Source organism: Lynx canadensis, chromosome D3, assembly GCF_007474595.2.
Source record: "Lynx canadensis isolate LIC74 chromosome D3, mLynCan4.pri.v2, whole genome shotgun sequence".
NCBI classification, from domain to species: Eukaryota; Metazoa; Chordata; class Mammalia; order Carnivora; family Felidae; genus Lynx; species Lynx canadensis.
The window spans coordinates 30,526,585-30,539,979 of NC_044314.2; the positions used below are offsets into that span (position 1 = coordinate 30,526,585).

The following is a 13,395-nucleotide window of genomic DNA, read 5'->3' on the forward strand; positions in this document are numbered from 1 at the left end:
CCAGGGGACAGGATGGTCAAGTAGGAACGTGCAGCACAATTGCCTTGTTTGAAACAAGGTTCTTACTTTATCAAAGCAGGCAAAATAAATTCTGTAGGATAGCAGAAGAGAGCAACCAAGCTGGGGAAAGACAGTAAGTTGCTGTCCCATTTCCTTTTTTGAGACCATTAACCATAGCTAATGGTAAGTTTTAGTTAACGAAACCTGAGGTTGGAGTTGACTGATGAAGATACTTTTTTTGCCTCAACCTGTTTAGTTCAGAAGCTGCAGGCTGCTTGGGAATACTCCACTGAAGCTATCTATCCCAAGCAAAAAGGTGATACAGACAAGATCTGCCTCTGTCTAAAATTTAAATAACTGTTGCAAGGTCCAACACTGTGATATTTCTAAGATGGCAATATGGAATCTTTTTATAAAATGATTGATTTGTATTTCAAAGGAAATCTCTTCTCTTGAAATCTGAGCAAAGTGCTTGAGGCTTTTCACAAGTATGACATATGGAATATTAACACTCTTCCATTAACTGCATTTTACTCCATTCAGAGGCAGAAAAAACTCATTTTAGAGGATCAGCCACATTTTTAAAGACAAGTAGATGATTTTTTCAACGTGTTTAGGTTTATTCAAAGTCCCCTTAGCACAGCTAGGTGAAATATTAAAAACTAGCATCTCTTTCATATGAACATCAGATTCAGTTCTGAAAGCCCTCTGGCAATGCTCAGAGCCCAGAAATGCTCCAATTTTTATTAACATTTATAACTGTGATTCTGTTTTAATGCGGGAAGGGATATCATTATTCTAGTTTCTGTAGAGTTAAAAGACATTTCTGAGGTAAAGAACCAAGGATTCTTGAGGTATGGATGTTTCCCACCAAAGGACACACTGAGATTTTTCAAAAAATGTTTCTCAAAATACAGGTTTTAGTGACCATTAGATTTGAAGCTGAGTGTCCCATTTCGTGACTCATGACTCATAAGAGGATCAGGAACTCAATTTTGTGAATTATAGCTCAGTTTTGTTTTGTCACTGGAAAGTATTGGAATAGAATGGAATGGAATAGAACACAAAGAATAGAATAGAATAGAATAGAATAGAATAGAATAGAATAGAATAGAATAGACCAGAGTTAACCACATATACAGAGGTCACATGTGGGGAGAAGAGATTACATAGGTTTTTCTAATTGTTGAAGTGACACATGGTTATTAGAAGGGAATGGACACAGAAAGAGCAAGTTAACTTCTAAATAGTCCAAGACACGGGGTTGTTTTAAATAAATGGAAATGAGTATTTAACTGCTAAGGAGGGCCAAATTCCTACATTTCAGAGGTGGCCACAGTCAAGGCCCTCCACTGGTGCTAAAGCTGTAAAGATGAAAAAGTCTAACAGCCTCTCTTCAAGGGTTAATTGAATTACAGCACCATTTTTGATAATTCACTCAGTAGGTTGCATCATTTTGGTCACAGTTTATTTGTAAACTATTAATTTCTACCTAATGTGTAAGCAAGTACTTAATTGTATAGATGTTAATATATTTAAAGATAAGCCTGCAAATCCTGGCGTTTCTGATAATGAGAAATAAGTACCTTGAAATTAGTTCTGGTGGGGGTTTTTTTGTTTGTTTTGGGGGGGTTGTTTGTTTTTGTTTTTGTTTTGCTTTATTTTCTAGATTCTAGATATTATGGGATTCTATAAATGTTGCTTAATTTGAATCCTGTACTCTCCCCATTTACTAGATTTATATGTGATAGACCAATCTCCTGCCATGAAGACCACATAGTGTTCAGGCTCAGTTTTTATGCTTTTCAGATGAAGTTCATTTGCACAACTCATGGATTTGTATCTATCTAAATATTTATTAAGTTGACATGTTGATATTGAAGGAAATTGTTTCTGATAAATTATGTTCTAAAGAGAAACAGGAAGTAATCAGGAACTGTGCAACATTGTTAATGAAATTTTCTTCTATATGTTTCCAACATGCTGCCTCAAGAATAAGCTTTATAGGGGTGCCTGGGTGGCTCAGTTGGTTGAGCGGCCGACTTCGGCTCAGGTCATGATCTCACAGTTTGTGAGTTCGAGCCCCACGTCGGGTTCTGTGCTGACAGCTCAGAGCCTGGAGCCTGCTTTTGATGCTGTGTCTCCCTCTCTCTCTGCCCTTGCCCCACTCATGCTCTGTCTCTCTCTGTCTCAGAAATAAATAAACATTAAAAAAAATTTTTAAAAAAAACAAGAATAAGCTTTATAAAGGATGGTTTGGGCAGCATTACCTTACCTCATAGTCTCAAAGTCAGCTTCCCCTACCTGAAGGAACATGGCACACTGAATATTCAAGCCCTCCAATAGGTGTTCACAGTATATTTTTTTAAATAATAAAGAAAAAATTAATAGTATAAGTTAAAAAAAAAAAGAAATCCTACTTATCTAAGAAGGACTTCAAGTACCTGCATTTGATTTTACAGTGAAGAGAAAGGAGACAAGTGAATTCTAGAAGCTCTGTAATCCTGAGGACTTTCACTGTTCAGAACGGAGGAGTAGATGATAGGGCAATTAAGGAAAGTGGCTCTGGTCATTGCACACTTCTATAAAAAAAAACCTTTTGATGACTGTACACTACAGCTTTAATATAAACACCTCATCTAGGTGCTTGAATAAATTTGCTAAGGCTGTTGTAACCAAGTGCAACAGACTGGGCTGCTTAAACAACACTTTTTCACAGTTTGGGAGCCTGGAAGTCTGAGACCAAGGGCAGAGCTGGTTCCTTCTCAGGGCTGTGAAGGAAAGGATCAGTTCTAGGCCTCCTTCCTTGGCCTATAAATGGCCATCTTCTCCTTGTGTCCTCCCTTTGTATCTTTCTGTGTCCAAGCTCCCCTCCCAGTCCCCCCAGGACACCAGTCACATTGGGATGGACTTACCCTAATTACTTCATTTTAACTTAATTACCTCTCTAAAGACACTGTCTCCAAATACGGTCACCTTCTGAGGTACTGAGGGTTAGGACTCCAACATAGGAATGGGGAGGGGCACATGTCGGCCTATGACAGTAAGGACTCTGAATACCTTCAGAAATAACTATTTACCAGTGAGGAAACCAGTATTCAAGTTAGGGGAATGATCTAAAATCACAAAGCAGTTAAGGGGCACATTCAGGACATGAAACTGGGTATCTTGGGTCTAATTGGGTCTTCCTCCTAGTTTCTCAATGTCTGAACTACAAGGAACTTAGAATATGGCCCTGCCTCATGCTTTTCATTTTACCTCTTACTTGCCTTTGTTCCTTTGCAAATGTCTTTCGATTTTCACTTCTATCTCTGCCTGTCAAGATTTTATCTATCCAAAAAGGTTCTACGTCAAATATAACCTATTTCATAATTAAACACCTGATAAGATTTAGAAAATCTTGATGTCCTTCCTACAACCCATGCCGATTAAGTCAGTATCTCTGGAGGTGGAGAACACATGAGTATTTCTTAAAGATCCCTGGTGGTTCCCATGTGCAGTTAAAGTTGAGACCCACTGCCTTAAAATCTTTTCTCATTATCAACATTTTTATCTTTAGCAACATTTTTCTGTATTAGATTTTTATACCAGAATTACCTTTTACTCATTTGGTCTTCTCCTTGCCCAATTCCCACCAAACACAATGCCTTACATATTTCAGAAATTCAGTAATAATATTCTTAATTGAAATGAATTGGATTCACCAGAATGAGTATGGGGAGGAAAGGGAGTGGTTATGGACTCATTCTTCAGGAAATAATTTTAAACTTTTTTCTTTGGAAAAGCAACTTGAACTTTTAGCCCAAAGACATCCATTAAGCAAAACATAATTCAAACATTAGTTCATCTTTTAAGACTTCCCCTTATGATGTTTTCTGGCTTATTCGTTCAGTTGAGACCCTTTAAACTTAATGCACACAATTTGGAATTTACCACATAAAGCAATTACCCATTCATTTGTAATATCTCTCTTATATTAAAGACAATATGATAATGGCCTGAAACTATATAGCTGTCATGCATCAGAGTATTTATATTTCCAAGAAAGCCAGATGAGGACATTTTATTCTGATTTGCTTTAGATCTTTTATTGCAATATCCATTGCTTGTTGGTGCTACAGAAATGTTCTCACACATATCTCTCTGTCAAGTTGTTATTAATACTATCTCCACCGGCATCCTCTTCCTCCTTATCATAATCGCTTCCTAGCTATTGACCTCAGGGAGTCATTGTTGCTCACTTTGACTATTGCAGGAGATTCCTACTTCATCGCCTGCTCCCCTTCCATTCTCTACTCTTTCTTCTGCTTAGGTTCCACAGGTACTTCCCGGGTCCAGATTTGCTTCGCTTAGTCCGCAGGTGAAATACCTTCAATGGCTCCTTCATGGCATAGAATCATGTTAACACCTGACATGCAATACCTGGCATTCAAATTCCTGTCAAATATGACTTCACCATGAAATTTGCCTTATTTCTTTTCATAATATACTCCCTACCTTGTACCTTATGATCTGTAGAGAAGCAGTCACCATTCCCTGAATATATCCCAAATATATTTGCACACACAATATCTGTCTGAGGAAATCCGAAAATTGCTTTAAAATCACATGAAATCGATTGATTGGCATTCTGTGGCCTCAGTACTGTGTAACTTTTCTCTAGCAAGTTAGACAATACATGTATAAGAATGAGGTGGCCAAGCCAACTGAGCAATATCATAAGGAACTTTTAAAGAAATACTAATTTAATTTTTGAATTAAAAAAAATTTTAATGTTATTTTTAAGAGAGAGACAGAGACAGAGACAGAGACAGAGCGCAAATGGGGTGGGGCAGAGAGAGAGGGAGACACAGAATCCAAAGCAGGCTCCAGGACCTGAGCTGTCAGCACAGAGCCCCACACAGGGTTCCAACTCACGAAACCATGAGATCATGACCTGAGCCGAGGTCGGACACTTAACCAACTGACAGCCCCCAGGCTCCCCAAAGAAATACTAATTTTAAAGAAATACTGATTTCCAGAAACAAGCAGCTGACATTTTAAAATAATAGTGGAATTCACCATCAAAAGGGTTTGAATTCCTAATGAAATAAAGACTCTGCTGGATGAGAAGAAATGCGAGAGTATTTTATTTTCCTGTCTGCACCTCTCTAACACCTAATCCAGTTCGTTGAGGTAACTGGTACTTGATATCAATTTATGGATTTCATGATTAACTAAGTAAATGAAAAGTACACATGTGATGGAAACATATATATCTCCTGGTGATAAACTGCTGAAACTGGCAACATGGTGCGTTTATATCATCTGACCTAGAAGGAGCAGCTATGCCTTAGGTAAGAAACGTTTGGAAACTATTTCCCTTTACCCCCCACTACATAAGAAAAAGTGAGTTATTTTTTACAGATCATGCAACTATTGCGGTGAAAATACTAGACCAAAAATAAGTAGTATCCCATGTGCATTAATAGCTGAAGTTAAACTCTATTTGGCATCAATTTATCAGGACTGTATCGCTGGTGGGTTATGGCACAGCATAGGTGGTAACTGTGGAGAGAAAATCAGACAAGAATGTGAGAAATTTTGCCTTTGAATCAATGCTTAATATCTAACCTTCAGCACTTTTGTGACCTTCTTCTAATTCTTTCAACACATCTCGATTGATAAAGCAAAAGAAAAGGGGCGGTGTTAGCTTAAATACTTCACAACAATTTTGGGTCGTACCTAATATTGGAATAGGTAAAAGTGAATTTTATGACAATGTTTGATGCCCAGGCTAACTTCTTACCATTACTGACATTTCCTAGATGGGAACAAACAAACAAGAACAACAGAATTGTACAATTAACTGGGAATTTTGAATTGGAGCTTTGAGAACTGTGGTTTCCCACCACAAGTGGACACCATGGTGGGGGGATGACAGCATGAGATTTTCCAAAGTTAAAAAGTGTTAGAAAGTTAAAAAGACATATTTCCTGTCCTTCAAACATGCATAGTGTTTGCAGTGTTTAAGTTTCCATAGGCCATCACTGCTGTAGGAGCAATGAAACCAGGATCCCACCAGGAGGAAGAGCTTCCTAACAACATGTTCTAAGAAGAAAAATCAGTCTGGATTCTTAGTTTGCTGTGATGTATGGCATAGTTTCAGAACAACCAGATAATGTGTCTTTTGCACTAGCACATTTCATACAGAGGCAGAGTTGGAAGCTTCATCCAGCCATAGGAAAAGCCCATTATCCTGGTGAAGGCAACCATCTGATTACAGAAAGAGCAGGAGGCTGGCTCACAGCAGGGCTTGCCACATTAGCTGACGACAGGGCAGAGAGCCCTGCTTGACCACCCCAAACGAAGTAAGCCCTGCTCATCTGATCCAAAGCCTGTTAAAAACCGCCATCATTCCACCATCTCAGATGTTTAAGACAGGTAGTTTCTTTAATTTGGGTCAGGATAAGTAAATATTGTTTCTTAGTCCCTTTGTGATTGCTTTGAGATGCAGTATATGCCGATTGCCATGGTTGTTGTTAAGGTATTGTATGTTTGGTTGCTTCTGCCCAGATTTGCCACAAAACAAAAATAGCTCTGAAGTGCAGGCATATTATAGAGATCTTTGGTACTACAGAGAAGCTATATCGGCTGTGTAGATCAGTGGTTCTTAACTCGGGTGTGACCTGGAGGTGACTTGTTAAAACACATTACTGACCCCACTACCAGTGTGTATGATTCAGTGGGAATAGGTGCTGGTGTAGGAGCTGGTGATGCTGACCCTGCTGGTCCAGAGAACACACTTTGAGAACCACTGATGTATGGATCAGAGAGGAGATGTAAAATTATGAGGAAACTTGTGCCAGTTCTGAGGTATCTGTCACTTTTGATATGGGAAGATCTGATGCTGTCCATGGACATGCTCAGCTTTGGTAGTCATCTATTCATCCATGTCTGTTTACCTTCCAAGAATGGAATAGGTTTGTTCCAGTGTAGCTACTCCCTTCGCCTGCTTCCTTCTCCTCCAGTGGTGGTGGTTGAGAATCATCTAAAAGGCTACCAACTACTTTGAAAGACACTGATTCAGACCAGCTCAAAGAATGAAATATGAACTTAATAAAGAAAGTATGTTTTCCCCTATTTTTAATATAAGTTGGTATAAAACATTAATCCTGCTATATTTTTTTATGTTTATTTTTTCTTGAGAGAGAGAGAGACAGAGTGTGAGAGGGGGAGGGGCAGAGAGAGAGGGGGAGACACAGAATCCTAAGTGATATCTAGGCTCTGACCTGTCAGCACAGAGCCTGATGCAGGCCTGGAACCCGGGAGCCATGAGACCATGACCTGAGCTGAAGTCGGACACTTTACCAACTAAGCTACCCAGGCGCCCCAATCCTGCTATATTTTAAAAAGGAACACTAATCATTTTCATGTTTTCCCTTTTCTTTCTTTTATTTTTATATTTAGATTTGCAAGTTTAGTAGGCATAGCCATGTGAATAACCACACACACACACATACACACACACACACACACACACACACACACACACACACACACCCTTTGAAAATCACTTGCAAAGAGAAGATCAGACATCTAATCTGTTTGTTTTATGCTTATTTTAAATAAATGTAACCGTGTTTTTCAACCATACCTTTAATTAGCATGTTCCTTTGGGGAAGACACCATTTCTCTTGGTTTAAATCTTATCTCCTGACACTTGCATGACTCCAGAGACTAAGTTCAAGTTAGCTCTTGAAACTTCTCACTACTTGTTTATGGGTCTGTCAACTTAGTGTAAAATTATAAAGACTATATACTTTCATAGCCTACTTCTGGAGAAATATAGTGCTGTTTATTTCCTTTGTTTTTAAACTCTTTCTGAAAATACTAAAAAATTACAACATATATCTGCCTAAACAACCGTATATATTCTTCCTGAAATAGATTATTTCCTACTTGTCCCCTTTGAATTTATTTTTTTCAAAGAAACTCTTTTTACTTAATTTGTTTGGTTTTATTAGCTAAGCTATGATAAATCTAAACTTCACATTTGCTCATAATGTAGAGATATTAATTTGTAAAACTCACTTTATGGCAAATATTTGTTCTTTAAAAAAACAGAATTGTCAGAGACACATTATTAACATAGGAAATTTGGGCAAGATTTTAATTTTTTTCTTGTAAATACTTTACATTCTTGAGATCTAAAGTGAATGATAAAAGTGGGATTATCCAATTTGGCATCTGTATATTCTGCATGTTAAATAATTGCATTTTGATGAATAGCATTCCCTCTGAGAAGTTGTGGGGCCAGATTTTTTTATATATTTAAAAACTTCCTTTTATGTTTGTTAAGATTCAAGAAATTTTTTTTTAATTTTTTTTTAACGATTATTTATTTTTGAGACAGAGAGAGAGACAGAGCATGAACGGGGGAGGAGCAGAGAGAGAGGGAGACACAGAATCCGAAGCAGGCTCCAGGCTCTGAGCCATCAGCCCAGAGCCCGACGCGGGGCTCGAACTCACCAACCGCGAGATCGCGAGATCGTGACCTGAGCTGAAGTCGGACGCCCAACCGACTGAGCCACCCAGGCGCCCCAAGATTCAAGAAATTTAACCAGTATGAATGCATACATAGATTGGTATGGAGAACTGGCATAATTTAAAGTGTGGCACATCTTTAGGTACCTGATAAGACACTTATGTGCAGGGCACAGTGGGCAAACAACAAAATAGGATTCATATGTATAGGGAAAAAAACAGAAGGATACACATATGTTAACAGTATTTTTGTTGTGGTTTTTCTGTTTATTTTTCTAGGTAACGGAATTGTTTTTTTTTCTTTTGCTTTCCTTTATCTGTCTGTATTTGATGATTATGATATAGTGAATTCATGTTGCATTCATAACATTCTTGAAGGTCAGTGATTAAAAACACCCTAATTGGGGCGCCTGGGTGGCGCAGTCGGTTAAGCGTCCGACTTCAGCCAGGTCACGATCTCGCGGTCCGTGAGTTCGAGCCCCGCGTCAGGCTCTGGGCTGATGGCTCAGAGCCTGGAGCCTGTTTCTGATTCTGTGTCTCCCTCTCTCTCTGCCCCTCCCCTGTTCATGCTCTGTCTCTCTCTGTCCCAAAAATAAATAAACGTTGAAAAAAAAAATTAAAAAAAAAAACACCCTAATTATGACGGTCACTGAGCATAATGATACATTGAAGTGTTACCTTCTTTGAAACTGCTAGTAGAAACTTGGAAGTATTTTTGGTTTGGGTGGTCAAATTGTAAATTTATCCCAGAAAGTCAGAATGGCAGATTTTTTCAAACTATGACATCAATGTCTATATTATTAAACAGACACATAATAGATACATGTTAACCTATTAGTTTAGTGAGTCTAGATTTATTAATTGTTTTATCAACTGTGTTTAAAACATGTCAAAGAACTGTTAATAACTGTTAATTAACTTTGGCAGGATTCTAGACTATTCTATAGATTTTTTTTTTTAAGTAAGCTCTCTACCCAACATGGGGCTTGAATTTATGACCTCAAGATTAAGAGCTGCACGCTCTAACAATTTAGCCAGCCAGGTACCCCTGTGGCTGTATTTTAAAATTCTCCCTGACTCATTTTTATTTAATGTTTGTTTATTTTTAAGAGAGAGAGAGAGCACACACACACAGGTGTGCACACACATAGGCACGCACACACATTCACAAGCCGGGGGAGGGGCAAAGAGAGAGGGACAGAGGATCCAAAGCAGGCTCTGGGCCAACAGCAGACAGCCCAGTGTGGGGATCAAACTTGCGAACCTGCAGGGCTCAAACTCACAAGCCATGAGATCATGACTCAAGCCAAAGTCAGAAGGTCAACTAACTGAGCCACCCAGGTGCCCACTTACTCCTGTTTCTAAATTAGGATCAGTTATGGCATGTTTGTAAGATGTTAATGTATTTATGACACCATTCTTTTTACTTTCCCTACTCCTCTATCTTACTTCACATATGGGCTCCTATTTCTCCTCATTTCCACCACTACCTCTCTTGGTTGAGAATAATAATTATAACTTCCTTATTAGTTATTCCTCTCTCCGCACAGTTTGTTCTACTTTTCAATCAGTTCTACACATGGTTGCCATATTAAACTCAATAAACAATGAATTTCTAGTCTAGACAGATTTCAAAGGATTCTATGAATTAACCCTAAAATGCTTTCAAATTCAATTTACTCCTAAATCTCTTTCATGAGCTGTGTACTGTGGCCAAATTTAACTATTCATCTTTTCCTCAACAACCCTTAAGCATCTGTATGCATAAAGGCAAAGTACTTTGCATAAGCTGGCCCAGAAGAGGTGCTCAGAAATGCTAGCCTTACTTCCTTTTTAGTTGTCCATATTCTCTCTTTACCTACTGTGATAAAAAATCCTGAAAAAATGCCATTGCATTCATAGAACCTTCCCTAAAGTACCCTTACTAGAACTCATCTGTCCCTCTTTTTGATGGTCATAACACTTGGTTGTAGCATTCATGACTATTACCTTTTGTACCCTGTGACATAGCCATTTCTGTATTCCTCTTTATTGAACTGAGTGCCCTGAAGTTCATGGTTTTGATAACTCCAGTGTGCTTAATACACACTTCCACGTTGTAGGTACTCAACAAGTATCCATTTAATTAAGGAATAAAACCTGCAGCCTCCTGGAGATCCTAAGTGGGTTCCCCTATTGATCTGAAAAGTAATCCTTTTCCTGATGATTTCTTGGCAAAATTCAGAATTCAGTTGTTTGAAATTGTGGTTTCAGGAATGGTAATTTAAAACTATCACTAATAATCATTTGTATTTTTAAACCGCTAAAAAATAAAAATTCTCACTTCAGAAAAAAAAATTAATTCTGTTTTATTTCTATGCATACAAAAATATATGTATCCAAACATGTGCTTTTTTCTCCAAGATTTCCCATTGTGTTATAATTAGCAACAATGTTATTTTTCTTAGGGAAATGTTTTCATTGGTTAGAATAAGCAGAATTCTAAGCATCAGGCCTACAAAATTTCTGGAAGTAGAGATTGGAAATTTGATTTTTTATAAGCTCCAGAGATTTATACAAGCTAAATCTTGAGAAATGAAGATTTAATAGGCTATTTCTCTTGAAGAACAGTGACATTCTAAAAGCTGTTTTTTAATTACTAACTCTACATGAAGTGCTAATGATACAAGTATTAGCTAAAGTCATGACTATTGTAAGGGTTCCCTTCCATCTCTAGGATGGTTGGTTCTGTTCTCTTTGGTTCCGTTCTCCTGTAGGAGTAGAAATCAGGAGTTCATTGATAAAATTGTTTAAAAATTTGAATATTCTTTGGTTGTAGGAAAATAGTTGCAGCTGCAAGTCTGCTTGCTACTTGATGAGAACTAACAGTGAAAGATAAGCATATAGAAGCGAGGAAGAGCTGGGAGGAGTAAAATCACATCACATTTGCTTATACATTTAGTTGGATTAAATGTATTGGATTTTACTCCATTAAGGAGCAAGGAGTTTCCATTTTCTTCTGACAAGTATAAAAACAAGAATGATTGTCAGTACCATTAATTACTAAGTAACCATTATCCAGAACTACCTTATTATGAATGGGAATTGCCATCCCAAACCTGTCTAAAGGATGTTAATAAACTGCATTAATTATCAAAGATAGCAAGAAAATAGCAAGTAAGAAATTGCTTACCAGATTAAAATGTCCAACATTTCAATTATAACAAGCCATCGAACATACAAATGCAATGAGCCTTGTAACACGTATGAATTATGTTCTGGCTATGGGAAATAGCATCCCAGTGTCTCCACCTGATAGAGTAAATAGCATTCCATTCATTAATAAAGGCTGGCAATGCAAATGTTAAAAGGCTGTTGGAGTGAATGCACACTCATCAACACTCTATCGGTGTCCTAGGTCATTTCCTCTTTTGCCCTTACCTCTTCATCATATTTCAATGTCAGTGGCATCTCTGCAAAGAGAAAGAACTTCCTGATGCTTTTTTTACTAAATTCAGCCAATATTAGATAGTGATTATTGTGAGCTAGGGAAAGCCATTTGATCCTTAAAGTAATTTAAGTAATTAAAGCCATCCTTGCTTTCTTATAAAAATACATGGACAATTTCAGCCCAACTATCAGAAAGAGTAACTTTTTTTTTAAAATGTTTATTTATTTTGAGAGAGAAAGAGCATGCATGAGAATGCACTCATGTGCAAGCGGGGAAGGGGCAGAAAAAGAGGGAGAGAGAGAATCCCAAGCAGGTTCCACTGGCTGTGAGCTCAGAGCCACATACAGGCCTCATTCGCATGAATGTGAGATCATGACCTGAGCCAAAATCCAGAGTTGGATGCTTAATTGACTGAGCCACCCCTGTGCCCTGCAGATCAACTTTTATGTGAGAAATGGATATACATCTTTTCAGTTATTTAATGTATTTCTGCCTATGATTCATTCCTTTTTTCCCTAAGATTTTTTTTAACAGTTTGAATTTCTTTTCTGCTGTATGATAACATGATAATATCTCACTTACTGTTTCCCATATTCTTGGTAATTAATACAGCATGAGTATCTTTTAGGTAAGCTCAGAATGACAAGGATAATACATGGCAATGGTAAAGAAGTGCCACAGTAACAAAAGTATGTAAAGAGTGGCAGAATATGGGGTGCCTGGGTAGGTCAGTGGGTTTAGTGACTCACTTTGGCTCGGGTCATGATCTCACAGTTCATGAGTTCAAGCCCCGTGTCAGGCTTTGTGCTGACAGCTCAGAGCCTGGAGTATGCTTCAGATTCTGTGTCTCCCTTTCTCTGCCCTTCCCCCACTCACACTTGTCTCTCTCTAAAAATAAGTAAACATTAAAAAAAAATTTTTAAAGAGTGGCAGAATATGCCACCCCCAAATATGCCATTTGGGCATAAAGATTATTTTGAGCTAAAGGCACTTGAAAAACAGAAGGTACAACAAGGGTATCTATGAGTATTCCCTTTTCTTCCTGAAAATAGGAGATAAAAACTCCAATGTGAAATATGCCTTCCTTGTACTGGAGGAAAAAAAGTAACGGTTTTTGATGAAGACTCATAGCTGAGAGACTTCTGCACAAACAGACCTTATTAAAATAATTCTTATCTTCTTTTAACTTTCCCACATAATTTGGTTACTTTTCCACAATTGCTTCTCTTTGTTAAATCTAATAAAAAAGACTTCAGATTTTGACATGTCTTTGAATCTTTGTTTCCTTCTGAGGGCTCCTCTGTCACATAAACCTTATATAAATTGGTATGCTTTCCTCCTGAAAATCTGTCTATGTCTGTTTAATTATTAGGCCTACTCAAGAAACCCTAACTTTTGCCTCCCCTACATGTATGAACAGAAAAACATTATTCCTCCTA

General features: G+C 37.8%; 1 protein-coding gene across 2 annotated transcripts in view; it reads left to right on the top strand.

Moving 5' to 3' along the window:
* The first annotated feature begins 5,285 nt into the window (after positions 1-5,285).
* Positions 5,286-13,395, top strand: part of SYT4 (synaptotagmin 4) — a 68,793-nt gene continuing 60,683 nt past the window's right edge. For both annotated transcript variants that reach the window (XM_030292183.1, XM_030292186.1), the window contains exon 1: positions 5,286-5,336. The gene's annotated coding sequence lies outside the window, so the exon portion shown is untranslated. The remainder of the gene's footprint in view (positions 5,337-13,395) is intronic.